This window comes from Eublepharis macularius, chromosome 6 (genome assembly GCF_028583425.1).
Source record: "Eublepharis macularius isolate TG4126 chromosome 6, MPM_Emac_v1.0, whole genome shotgun sequence".
NCBI lineage: Eukaryota > Metazoa > Chordata > Lepidosauria > Squamata > Eublepharidae > Eublepharis > Eublepharis macularius.
Window position 1 is genome coordinate 8,414,429 of NC_072795.1, and position 14,309 is coordinate 8,428,737.

Consider the following 14,309-nt stretch of genomic DNA (forward strand, 5'->3'; position numbering starts at 1 on the left):
GGCCTTGGGGAAGCCCCTCCTCTCAGCCCCAGCTCCCCAACTGCATTGTGGGGATAATAATAATAATACTAACTTGTTCACTGCCCTGGGTGAAGCACTAATTTGTCTAGAAGAGTGGTATATAAGTGCTATCATCATCATCATCATCATCTTTCCCATTGAGCCTCAGCCCCCTTGCTTTCCCTCAGAACTCCCACGAAGTCCTCCATACCTCATAGGGTTGTTATGAGGAAAAGATGGAGGAGAACAATATAAACTGCTTTGGCCAGTTTGGTGTAGTGGTTAAGAGCACGGGACTCTAATCTGGAGAGCCGGGTTTGATTCCCCACTCCTCCACGAAGCCAGCTGGGTGACCTTGGGCGAGTCACAGTTCTCTGGAGCTCTCTCAGCCCAACCCCACCTCACAGGGTTATTGTTGTGGGGTAATAATAACACTTTGTAAACCGCTCTGAGTGGGCATTAAGTTGTCCTGAAGGGCGGTATATAAATCGAATGTTGTTGTTGTTGTTATTATTATTATTATTAAATGAAGTAAGTAAACGAATTGCAGGAAGCTATGGTAATCAGTGGAAATAAAATGCTACAGCTGTAGTAAGGGTTCCTAACAGCAGGTGGCAGCACACTGCCTTTGCCACTGCAGGAATCCTGCCAGGATAAACCTCAGTAAAGTGCCTGTAATGGCACAGAGGATGTATCCTTATCCCTTTGAGGATCTGTGCTGCCCCCTGCTGCTGAGGATCAAGATCACATGACAAAGGGAGCTTTGACTCTTGAAAACTCATACCTTGGGAATCTAGAGACTCTCTACATGAGACATCTGATACATGAAGAACACATCAGGAGTTGCAGTGTTTGCTGGGAAGGGTAGTTTAAAAAGACAGAGCTGGCAGCAGAGCAAAGGCTTTGCTGAAATTTTGTTTTACAAAAGATATATTGATGATTTATTTTTCATTATTGCAAACGAAACGGTAGTCCAGGATTTCTGTGGATGGATGAACAGTGTTAACAATAACACCCGATTCACGTGGACTTACAACAGTTCTTTTATTAATTATTTAGATGTAACAGTTTTCCGTACAGCAGAGGGCAGTGTGGGTGTATGTCTGTTTCATAAACCTACAGACAGGAATGCTTTTTGGCATTTCCAATCCTTTCACTCCCCCACATCTACGATGTAACTTACCTTTCAGTCAATTTCTTTGTTTCAGACAGAATCCCTCCTTGGTTAGGGATTTTTACACCAGTAGTGAACGTCTAATGAAGGAATTTTCCCTCAGGGGATACCCCGAACATATTGTTAACAACTGTAGAGGCTGAGGCCTCTGATGAAATAGACAGGATTTATTAAGGGCTTAGGTCAAACCTCAGGAGGAGAAACTTACTTTCGCATTAGATTACACCCTCTTAGTGAAATCTATCAGGCGTGTAATACTTAAATACTGGCCCTTGGTACGAGATCTCCTGGCTGTAAAAATCCCCCAGAATGGCTTTGCGTAGAACTAGGAGCTTTAGGGATTGCCTGATACACTCTGACCTGTGGGTAATAAGACAGAGTAGGGATTTCCTGAAGGGTCATTTTAAATGCGGCCATTGTTCCACGTGTGATTTGGTCATGCCTGTGCAGCAGACTACTGAACTGGGTTTACGTTGTGAGGCTTTCTCGAATTGTAATACTCAAAATGCGGTTTATGTTATTGTATGCCCATGTAAAAAAACTATATGTTGGTTACACAAGTAGAGCAATCAAGGTTCGTGTGCAAGAACATCGTTCAAGAATCCGACGTCCAGTGGAGGATGTTCCATTGCTGTCCCGTTTTCTGGAGTCAGGACATAAGGACGGACATTTTTTATATGCTGTATTACATGTCAGCAAGTTTAAAGAGGAAGCCTTCATACCGAGAGACCTATACAGAAAAGAAGCATGGTGGATTCATAAGCTGAAATCTGAAAGCCCCAATGGACTTAAAGTTAATGGTGATTTGTCAGCGTTTTTGTGAGGACTATTTCCGGGGTTGTACTGGCCCTTTAAGGACATTTGTTCAATTACTATATATTGGGTGTTGAGCTATGTTGGGTACACGCCTATGAGCGAATGGCCATTGTGCATTGAGACTGAGATGTGAAGATTTCTAATTCATTGTTTGTAAGTATAATTCTGGGCTATTTATGGATTTTAAACATTAATTAATATTCTGACATACTATTTATTATCTATTTCAGCTTCATAACTGCCATGAAGAAGGGGTAACAGAAACGGGATATTTCTCGCTTAGCAAACCCGTTGCAGTTACTAATGATATGTAAATTGTATGTACATGATTGTTCATGAATTATTGATTGTATGCTGATGAATTTTCATTCTGGATTATACTGTATTGAGGATTGATTGTTGTTTTGACTATCGTTTGGCAAGGAGGCACTGTCCCTTTAAGCTAGCACTTGCACTTTGAAAAGGTTTACTGGTACAATTGCACTTTAGAACCTATGGAATGTATGATGCTACTAGGTGGCTGCTGTGGACATTTTTTTGCCTTCTGTTGTTGATTGACTGTTCTTCATCGTACAAAGAAATTTTGTGTTGGTACAATCTGCTGTCATTGTGTCTTTAAGAATTGTAGTAGTAAGTTAGTCATGGCATTTTTTGTATTGATTGCTATACACTGGAGCTGTGTGAAGGGGCTGTGAAATGCCAGAAGGGAAACTTCAGCCCATTATGACCTCTCGAGGTCCAAGCCCAGCTCTAGAAGGCAGCTCCAGCCCATTTTCATTCCTCGCTGCCCTCTGGTTGCAATCCCGCACAGTTTTAGACTGGAGAGGTGAAATTGACAGAGCCTTTGGGGAGGCAAAGATGAAATTGACAAACCCTCTGAGGAGCGATCGCCATCTCTTTCTTTTAAAACTATGTTTCCCAACTAAAATTACATCTCCCTACACTTGATGAACACGTGCCAAGGTATCTTGTATAGAGAGATTCCTAGTTGGTTTTTAAGGTACTATTGGATCCTGATCTTGCTCTTTGACTGCTGATCAACATGACCACCCACCTGAAAATATCTTCATTGTTGAACCTCATTCCATTCCCAGTGATCTCTATGCATAATCCGTTCAGAGCCGTTTTACATATCACAGGTGAGGGGGAGGGATTTTTTTTAACACTGTCACGAGGAGGAAAAATAAAGCTCCCTGTTCTGAATGCAGGAAGATTATGTGGGAGAGCAAGTTTCAAGTCCAGGTCCACCTTAAAGCCCAACAAGATTCAGTCCCTTAAAGACAAAGGGAGCTTTGACTCTCGAAAGCTCATACTTTGAAAATCTTGTTGCTCTTTAAGGCGCTTGTGGATTCAAATCCTGCCACGACCATATTAGGGTACAGCCCAATGAAATGTAGAAGGACACGGAGGAAGGAATTAGGGGATAACAGTGTCTATCATGATGATTTCCTGGCAACACCCCTACTGAGAAGTTATTGGACCCAGAGGGAAACAAAAGCAGAGGAGTTGAAGATAAGGCTGTGCTTTGCCTGTCTCACAACAACCTGTGAGGTGGGTGGGCCTGAGAGAGCTCTGAAAGAGCTATGACTAGCCCAAGGGGGCTTCAAGCGAAGGAGTGGGGAATCAATCCTGGTATATTAGAGTCCTGCTGCTCTTAACCACTACACCAAACTGGTATAGGTTGCACACAGCGTACAACGGCTGCAGTCAATGGTTCTCAGTGGAACTTATGACAAAAAACTTTATTTTCCTGATTTTCTCCCCGCTGGATATGCAAAGTGGCTTACATCATCATACTGATCTCACCTATTTTATCTTCAACAACAATCCTATGAGGTAGGCTAGGCTGAGAGATAATGGCTGGCCTGTCACCCAGGGAGCTTCCAAGGCAAAGTAGGGATCTGAACCCAGGTCTCCCAAATCCTAATGTGATACACCAGTACACCTTGCTGGCTGTCATTGTAAGGGCAACAGTAAGTTAGAGAGAGAAGTACATAACACAACCTCTGGTAGTGTTGCCAACTGCCTGGAAAAAAGCCCTGTCCCTTTAATAGAGGTTTTAATGGGATATTATTTACCTCCATGCCATGAAAAGCTCCACCTTCCTATTTCCATACATCAGGCCTCTATTAAAGGGACAGAGACTTTTTCTCCAGGCCTCTTGGCAACTCAGAGCTTGAATCTGTTTTTTTGTTCCACTTTGTTGGCAACAGAGAAATTCCACCTTCCGGCCTGCGTTGTTTCTACTTAAGGCCACCCATTGGTGTTGTTTAGGGGTGGAAACCTTTTACATATTAGGCCTGGGGAGGAACTAGTAGGTTGCTTGGCAATTCACTGTGACTAATTTACGAAGCGCTTCAGAGATAAAATCAAGCGTATGGAATCCATCTTGGAGTGTACATTCATCACAGATGTAATCATTGTTATCAAGGCTTTTGTTTTTCATGTTCATATGGATACCTCTCTGTTTGTGCAACCTGAAGTCAAAATATCTGGAGACATTATTCATTCATGCCCATTCTGGCTAGGGAGATACACCAGAAAGGAAACCAGCCTGGGACAGGAAACTGGAAACTGAGATAAGTGTTACTCTAGTGTTTCTGTCTCTATCTTGGCTCCACATTTGAGATCTGAACCCTTCCCCAAACCACAAAACCATTTCTCATTGGTGGTAGCCAGTCAGTAGGCGTAGACACGGGCATCTTCTCATTTCAATTGTTTTTGAGACACAGAGTTGCTATGTCATGGGAAATTCCAGGAGATTTTTGGACAGTGCTCGGGGAGGGTGGCGTTTGGGCAGAGAACTCATCACAGATGTTAAATGTTAAATTTAAGTTTCCAATTTTCCCAGCCGCCTTATATCATTTATAGGCGTCTGTATGCATGGGTTCTGTATGCCATACTAGCCTTTTGGTCCTAAATATTTGTGCTGGTATAACTGGCTACTGTCCAAATATGTTCCACTCTGCCTTTAAAAACATTCTCTCAAAATCATCTTCAGATTTTTCTCGGTGGTAAGGAGAAAAATCACTCTGATAACCTGTAGGAGGACGCCTCTCTCCAACTGACCTCTTTTCTTTAATGTCTTTACAGGTTAACACCATTTTTTCCTAGTTTGTATGTTACATCATAGGAGTAATGGAAGTCCTAGAGCATCCACCCTCTGTAGCCAGTCTAGGATGTCTGATTTTCCTAGCTTTTATGGTATACCATAGAGAGCACCCTCTGAACTGCCATTTCCTCAAAGATAATTGATCACTGTAGTCTAGTGATCAGTACTCATGGGATAACAACAACAACAACATTAACATTATTATAATTTTTAACAATAATAACAACGGTAAATATCAAAACTGATTTATGATGACCCCAGGCAGGGGCTTTCAAGGCAAGTGAGAAGCTGGGATGGTTCGCCACTGTCTTCTTCTGTAACCACCATGTTTCTTGGCGGTATCCCATCCAAGTACTGACTTCAGCCAACCCTGCATAGCTTCCCAAATCTGACATGGTCAGGTTACACCATTCCACCTTCCCATTCCTAACAACTGCAACAACAACAACAACAAAAATAAGTTCACAACACATACTTAATTCTAAGTAATATAAGTGAAAGACAGTATTTTCTTACAATGAATTCTACTAATTTTAATATAAATTGGAGTGTCTCTGCAGTCCTTCTCAGGAGAAAGCTGAAGTCCCGAAGGGAAACTTTTTGCTCTTTGGATGTGGCCTTCAGTGGTCTGAATTCCAGTATAGCAGCTGACTATCAACAGCGAAATTGGGAATGAAATACAAATGGTTTGTCTCATGTGCTGTGGTTTATACAGCCGTATTTGAGTTGATCTGGAAGTTTTCTTTCACAGCCCGTTTTACATTCAAGTCGTTCCTATACACAACAGATTTACTGGGCGTTCTACTTGTGTGTGTTGATATTAACACAATTCTGATATTGACACAAGGAAAGGCACTTTGCACTTGCTCAGAGGTCAGTCATCTTTATTCTCAGTCATCAAGGTTGGAAGCAGATTCTGGGGCAATACATAAGGGGGATGTTAACGGCTCCATTGAACCCCCCTCCCCATCAAGATTTGGAAGACACAACTCACTCCTATCTAGATGTGCGTATTTGTGAAAAGGAAGTGCTGCGTTGATGTTGGAAGAGATGAAGAGAGAGGAACAGAGGTGGCCAAAGCACCTGAATGAATGTACAGCATCAATGGCCCTCTTCACATTGCTTCCCTTCACTTGCAACGATGCGGAACGTCACGCAAAAAACGCGGAAGATTGCGTTTTCTCACGCGAGATTTGCACAACATTGCAAACATGAAGAAACGTGATCTTCCGTGTTTTTTGCATGATGTTCCGAGTCATTGCGAGTGAAGGGAAGATATGTGAAAAGGGCCCTTCTCTCTCTGAGACTGGGATATGGAGCAGTATCTGCCTGATCATGGTGTTTCTTTGCTTCGGTCTTTGTTCTAGTTTTATATTTGTAAATAAAGCAAATATTTTTAAAGGTTATTCTCCGGTAGTCTCTTCTTGAAAATAAGGACCATAGACTTCACCACTATGTTGCCTTACGTACTACCTGTTGTCTTAAATACGTGCTCCTATGAGCTCCTTGTGCTTCATGTAGTCTAATGTCAGCCCTAGAATTGCTTATGTTCTGTTTCAGCATTTTTTCAACGCTGTATTGGATTCTTATCAATGCTATGTCTTTGGCCATTTTCACATGTCTGCAACCCTCCGGAAAATCATGCAAAACTCACGGCTCGGTGGCGTCTTCTTCACAGTCAAATTACAGCATTTTATACCTGGGAAAATGGGATGAGATGGGGAAGGGATGTCACACAGGCAAGATGGAATCATAGCCTCTGAGCCCTTTGCTATCATTTTTTTAAATGTCATCAAGTTGCAGCCAACTTACAGCAACTTCAAGGGAAGAGACGTTCCAAGGTGGTTTGCCGCTGCCAGCCTCCATGTAGTGACCCTGGACTTTCTTGGTGGTTTCTCAGCCAAGGACTAATCAGGGCAGACCCTGCTTAGCTTCCGAGAGCTGATGTGATTGGACCATCCAGGGGGTACTATGGCACTAAGTAATTAAAAACCTTCCAGCAAACGATGGCAAGTTTTAGAAAGAGCTGCTGTAGGGAATGCCTCTGGCAACTATTCAGCAGTGAGAATGTGGCCCGAAATCTTATTTTGGAGCCCAAAGATTATAACTAGGGCTGTCTCATCACAGCGAAAGGCAAATGTGGGTGGTAGCTGCTTGGCAAAAATTATGTGCAATGTTGGCCAGACTGAATGTTCTACAACCAGGTGGCTTACCTGAATGTGAAGATAATAATGACTCTAATCTGAGAGACTACAAGAAACTGTATAACTGGTCCAGGGAAAAGAACAAGAAACTGAAATTTAGGAAAACGGACACATAGCCTTGTTTTGCCAACCATTCGCACCATCTTCTTCCAATTTTCCTCTCAAGTAGCAACTGCATATTGTTTCAGCTGAAACAAACTAATTTTATCTTCATTCCCCCCCCCAATTCCTTTATTGATGTTCTTAAAAAATTCATAATACAGAGATTGCAATAGATAATTCAAATTACAAGAATATCAATGCAATATAATAATTGAACATAACAATGTGCTAGAAGAAACTAACACTGGAAATAAAATACCTTACGAAAAGATCAGGAGAGTTTAGCTTACCAGTCATATGTAAGATTCCAACATACTTTAGAAGCATTTCTGAGGAAACTATGCAAATACATGGTAGGTAATGTCTTGCTACATTAATTACTTACCTCTATAAGTCTGAGAGTGTCTCTGCACAAGACATCTTACACGGGGATGCTCAAGTGACTAAGAGCTAAGCTACAAGTGACGCCTGACACAGGTTGGACACTTGTCAGCTTCCCTCAAGTTTTGATGGGAAATGTAGGCATCCTGGTCTTGCAGCTGTCTTGCAGCTGTAATGGAGAGCCAAGCTGTAAAAACATTTCCCATCAAAACTTGAGGGAAGCTGACACGTGTCCAACCTGTGTAAGGCATCACTTGTAGCTTGGCTCTTACTTTCTGTGTGGTCTTATAGTCAAGTGTACTCTGTCTCCCTAGTAGTGCATGTGTATCCACAATAGAAGAACAAGCGTAAGATCTTTCATTTGATCCTACTCTTGTAAGATGTCTTGTGTAGAGAGACTCTAAGGCCAAACTACGTGAGATGCCAGACACATGGTCTTCATATGTCGGGTCTTGCAAGCCTATCCGTGAGGAGTAGTCAGCTGCTCAATGCGATTTTCAGCTGGGCAGAATCACATCTGGAGGGACTCTATCTCTCTCTCTTTCAAAAATCCTCTGGAAGCTTGGGATGGGGAGGGGAATGATGTAACAGGAGGCAGGGAAAGAGCCAAGTCCCCCCCCCCCCAAGTGGATTTTCATATAAAGAACAGCCGCTCGACTGGAAAGATTCTCACTTTCAAAAATCCACTCGGCTTGGTTTTCCTTCAGGAGCTTGGAGATAGCCGGGGGTGGGGGTGGGGGGGGGGTGGGATATAACAGAAGGCAGCAAGAAAAAAGCCACGCAAGAGAGAAAATCAGTGGCGCGATTGCCTACTGTGAGAAAAACAATGGGAGGGACTGGGATTCTCTCTCCATGCAAAAAACCCTCGGCTTTTTTCCTGCTTCCTGTTATGTCATCCCACCTCATCCCTTCTAGAGCTCCTGGAGGTTTTTTGAGAGAGAGAGCGAGAGGCCATTTCCACACTACTTACCTTCGTCTGGAACACCGCAGAACATCACAAAAATAATGTGGAAGATAGCGTCTTCTCGCGCAAGTTTTGCGTGACATTGCGCAAAACTTGCGTGAGAAGACGCTATCTTCCATGTTTTTTTCGCGACGTTCCGCAGCATTCCAGATGAAGATAAGTAGTATGGAAATGGCCAGAGAGAGAGAGAGAGAGAGAGAGAGAGAGAGAGAGAGAGAGAGAGACCATTTCCACACTACTTACCTTTATCCGGTACGCTGCAGAATGTCACGAAAAAAATGCGGAAGATAGCATCTTCTCACACGGATTTTGCACGACATCACGTAAAACTCGCGCAAGAAGACGCTGTCTTCCGCGGGTTTTTTGTGACATTCTGCAGCGATCCGGATGAAGGTAAGTAGTATGGAAATGGCCAGAGACAGAGTCCCTCCAGTTGTGATTCTGCCCAGCTGAGAATCGCACTGAGCAGCTGAGGGTTTTTTAAAACTACACTTCTTAGAAAACCTTGCAGGATCCAACATGTGCCCCTGCATCTAGGGTAGTTCCACGCTAAGAGTCGAGCTGTTGTGCTAGACTTTACATTAAGAATAACCATGTCCAGGGCTTTTTTTCAGCTGGAACACGGTGGAATGGAGTTCCAGAACCTCTTGAAAATGGTCACATGACTGGAGGCCCCGCCCCCTGATCTCCAGACAGAGGGGAGTTTAGATTGCCCTCTGTCTGGAGATCAGGGGGTGGGGCCACCAGCCATGTGACCATTTTCTCCAAGGGCAACCCACTGAGTTCCGCCACCTCTTTTCCCAGAAAAAAATCCCTGACCATGTCCCTTACAAACTGGCAACTGTGTGGTATTGGCTTTACTCCTCCTTCCCCTCAATTGCTTATCAGATCTTTTAGCTCTTCAAGCACTTCTTAAGGCTCAGCTCAGATCCACCCTAGCTGAGCTTCAACTATCTTCAAAGTTTTGTTTGTATTCCATAGCATATGCCGTTTATTACCCACTTAGGGAGAAAGGCAAGCCATATAAAAGTTTTACAGTTATTATTCTTGGAGATGATGTTGGATGTTGTTAGACACAATTTGCTAACCTCTTGTTAAAGATTTATGAGCATGATTAATGTAATAGTATTAAATGCAGAATGATTGCCTAATCTCATCAAAAGAAGAGAAGTTGCTACTGCAATAAAGAACAATAAACCTGATATACTTTTATACAAGAGTCACAAAGATCCCTGGTTTGGAACACAATATATAGAACAGGCTCCTCAAAGTCTAGAGGAGTTGCCACTCCACAACAAAATTATTTGATTGCGACTGCAAAGAAGTACTCACAGATTCCAGAGGTAGATATCGCTGCAAGTTTTAAAATTTTTTATGAGCCACTTAAATGAGCAGATAGGCTTTCTCAAAGTAAGTCAAATGCCCTTCTTTGCTAAAACTATAGTCTTCCTTAACTTCAAGAAATGCGAAATCATCATCAAGGAGAAGCCATGGCTCAGGAGAGCTTCTGCTTGGTGGCCAAATGTCCCAGGTTCAATTCCCAGTATCGCCAGTTCAAAAGATCTCTACCCAAGACCCTGGGCAGCCACTGACAGTCTGAGTAGACAGAACTGAATATGGTGGACTAATGGTCTGATTTAGTATAGGGTAAGTTCATATATTCATCTCATAGAAGGAAACCTGGATTCGTGCCATGGTACCATCAAGACTAGACTACTGTAATGCACTCTACATAGGTCTCCCCTCAAAGTCAACTCAGAGAATCCAGATGGTGCAGAATGCTGCAGCTTGATTGTTATTCATTGGTAGCTGGTGCGTGCATATTAGTTCCGTTCTGCAGTCACTCCATTGACTATCCATCAGTGACTGAGCTCAATTCAAGGCTTTGACTATCACTTACAAAGCCCTTCATGGCCTTGTCCCCCGATATCTACAATACTGCTTCTCTTCCGATGCTCCACCATGGCAGCTTTGCTCATCTGAACAGGGCCTTTTGGAGATACCACGTTGCAAATGGGCAAAATCAACAGCTCCCATACACGTGCTGTTAGAAGATTTAATTCTATCCCTTTCCTCAGGTTTCAGAAGGGGACGAACCAGAAAGTTTGAAAGATAGAGAGGTCAGGGCATCTGTTTACTCCTTACTGCCCTGAACTATCCTTTGATGTGTAGATTGCTTATCTCAGGACGTCCTCGTCGTGACATCCTTCTGTTCCTTTGTCACATAACTATCTCTTCTCTCTGTCTTGCACCACAGATGCAGGACTTGTCCTGCCATCCACACCCATCCTTAGATTAGATAGGTAGACAGGAATTTATCTCTCTTCTTTCCTATCAGAGTATGGAGATCCTCTAATAAAGAACTCTTATTTCTTTTCTAAACCTAAGGTAAGTGTAAGTTTGTTATTTTCTCTCTGACACACCAGCCAGCAAGCTCCAAAACACCCATCACGTTTTCTCTGCAATTGATGCTACTCTGCTACCCTCCTACTACTAGTTTACGGTGGCCCAGTTTTATACCTTTTAATACGTGCATTATCTGTTGTGACCCTCACCTTATGGAATGGTCTGCCTGAAGAGTCAGGAAAGCCCCCACTCTCTTCGTTTTCTGCAAACAGAAAAACTGAATTATTCAAGAGGGATTTTTCACTCAGGTAATAGTGCTGTGCTTTAAGAAATGGCGCAGAGATGCTTTGGTAAAGGGACAGGGATTATAGACTATACTACTGGCTACTATCTGTTGATATAGATATACTCCTACTGGGTAATTACAGTGTCATTTAATATGTCATCTCAAATTACTTACATTTTGTTTGAGAAATATTTCTTTTCTTGGAATTATGCTTGTTTTTAAATTTCTGCAATCCATGTATTGATTTACATGGTATAATCTGCTTTAAGTCTCTGTGAGAAAGACAGACTATAAATAACATATAAATAAAATATTTTTAAAAAAATATCACGGATCTCCTATAGCTATTCTGAAGCTAGAACAGTCAGTAAAAATAATACTCTGAGTATACAAAACTAAAACTTTTTCTAGAAATATAATTTAGTAGACATCTGGAGGAAAAGTAATCCTTGAACTAAAGATGTCACGTACCACTTGGCCAGATATGACAAGTATTGAAACCAACAATAAAAGTTATATCAAAGTCATTTTTGTATTGTGTGAATTATTTAAGGTGATATATATCAATTCCATATCACAAAGAATACTCCCTTCTATAGAGTTATTGCCTTCAGATAAGTGTGATTAAAATGATCTGAACACACAATTAAGTGTATTTAAAATTATTGTTGAAGGAGGCAGTGGTGTGGCCCTTATTAAAGATCACTAGATCCTGCTGATCCAGCCAATTGCTGCCAAATTTCAAATCTTCCATTCGTGGGTTAGGTAATTGAGAGGGCGGTGGCAGAACAGCTGCAGGTATACCTGGATGACGCCTCTATCCTGGACCCATTCCAGTCCGGCTTCAGACCCGGCCATGGTATGGAGATGGCTCTGGTAGCTCTCACGGATGATCTACAGTGACAGCTGGAGCGGGGCGGGTCGGCACTGCTGATACTTTTAGATCTTACAGTGGCGTTTGACATGGTCGATTACGATCTCCTGACCCACTGCTTCACTGACGTGGGGATCTGTGGGACAGCCTTGCAATGGCTGAGCTCCTTTTTCTGTGGTCGGGGAAAGAGAGTGGCACTCGGGGAACAAATGTCCACTCGCCATCCTCTGGTATGCGGCATCCCTCAGGGGATGATTGTTTCCTTAATGCTATTTAACATCTATATGTGCCCCCTTGCCTGGTTAGCCCACAGCTTTGGGCTGGGTTGTCACCAGTACGCGGATGACACCCAGCTCTACCTGTTGATGGATGGCTAGTCTGATCTTGCTCTGGAATCCTTGGGCAGGGGTCTTGAGGCCATGACAGCATGGTGACGTCAGAGTCGCATGAAACTGAATCCCCTGAAGACGGAGGTTCTGTGTCTGGGTCGTGGGGCAATAGAGTTGGGGACCTGGCTCCCAGCCCTCAACGGGGTACAACTGAAACCTTCGTTGATGGTGAGGAGCCTGGGTGTGATTCTGGATGTTAAGCTTTCAATGGAGGCCCAGAGCTCGGTTATTGCCAGGTCGGCCTTCTTCTGTCTTCGTCAGGCCAGGTGACTGGCACCCTATCTCTCACCCCAAGACCTAGCCACAGTAATCCATGCAACTACTGCAACTGAGGGCCAAGCTACAAGTGATGAATGACACTTGAACGGCAAGTGTATTCCACCCTGTTCACTTGCCCTCCACTCAATCCACTTGCCGTTCAAGTGTCATTTGTCACATGTAGCTTGGCCCTCACTCTACGCTGGGCTGCCCTTTGGCCTGACATGGAAGTTACAACTGGTCCAGAATGTAGTGGCACGCGTTCTCACTGGAACGCCAATCCGAGCGCACATCCATCCTGTGCTGTGCCAGCTGCACTGACTCCCAGTGGAGTTCTGGATCCAGTTCAAGATATTAACCTTGGTGTTTAAAGCCCTTCATGGGCTGGAGCCAGCACACCTGTGAGACCGCCTCTCCCATTATGTCCCCTGCAGGGTCTTGCGCTCTGCAGACAAACAGCTCCTCATGGTCTCTGGCCCGAAAGACGTCCGTCTGACGTCGATCAGAGGCCCTGGCCTCGGCCTGGTGGAATGCTCTCCCACTGGAGACTTGGGCCCTGTGGGGCCTGTTACAGTTCCACAGGGTCTTTAAAATGGAGATTTTCCACCAGGCCTTTGGCTGAGGACTAGCAGGTGTCCTTTCACCCTTCCCCCTAAGACCACTGTCTTTTCCATGACTGCCCTCGGCCATGTCTATGCCCATATGCTATGGCCCGTATCCAGCTGTCAATTGTTTATTTAAGTGGCCTATACATAGACAGCGCCTGAACTATTTTAATGATTGTTTTTAAATTACTTCTGATTTTATAGTTTTTATAATTAACTTATTGTACTGTATGCATGCTGTGAGCCGCCCTGAGCCCATTTGTGGGGAGGGTGGGGTATAAATAAAATAAATAGTAAATTTTCATGTCCTTATTGCGCTGGATAACCTTGTTAACTGTTGTTCTTGTGACAGATATGATAAGTATACGAGAACAGACAACGGCTTGTTTTCTACCACCCTTTTTTAGAAAAGCACGAAGTGTTCCTGCAGTTTTAGAAGGCTTCCTCTAACAGAGGTTACTTTTACTCTGGAAGTAGAGCCACTTTCATTGGAAGAAGGCTTCAGACTTCATGGAGTGCAATGGTAGGATAAACCCCCCTATATATAAAGAATCTGGCTCCTATTCAGGTTTCTAAAACTATGACATTTTATGCATTTTATCCTTTGTAAGCAAAATAATTCCCTTATTTCTCTTCGAATGCTCTCATTGGTCTTCTGTTTAAATAGGCAAAATAGTTTTGCCATTGCTGTGTATTCTGCCATCTTATCTCTCTAGATTTCCCTAGCTGGGCATTCATCATCCTTCCATCTGGTTGCAAATACCACCCTTGCTGCCGTTAATAAATATCTAAATAGTT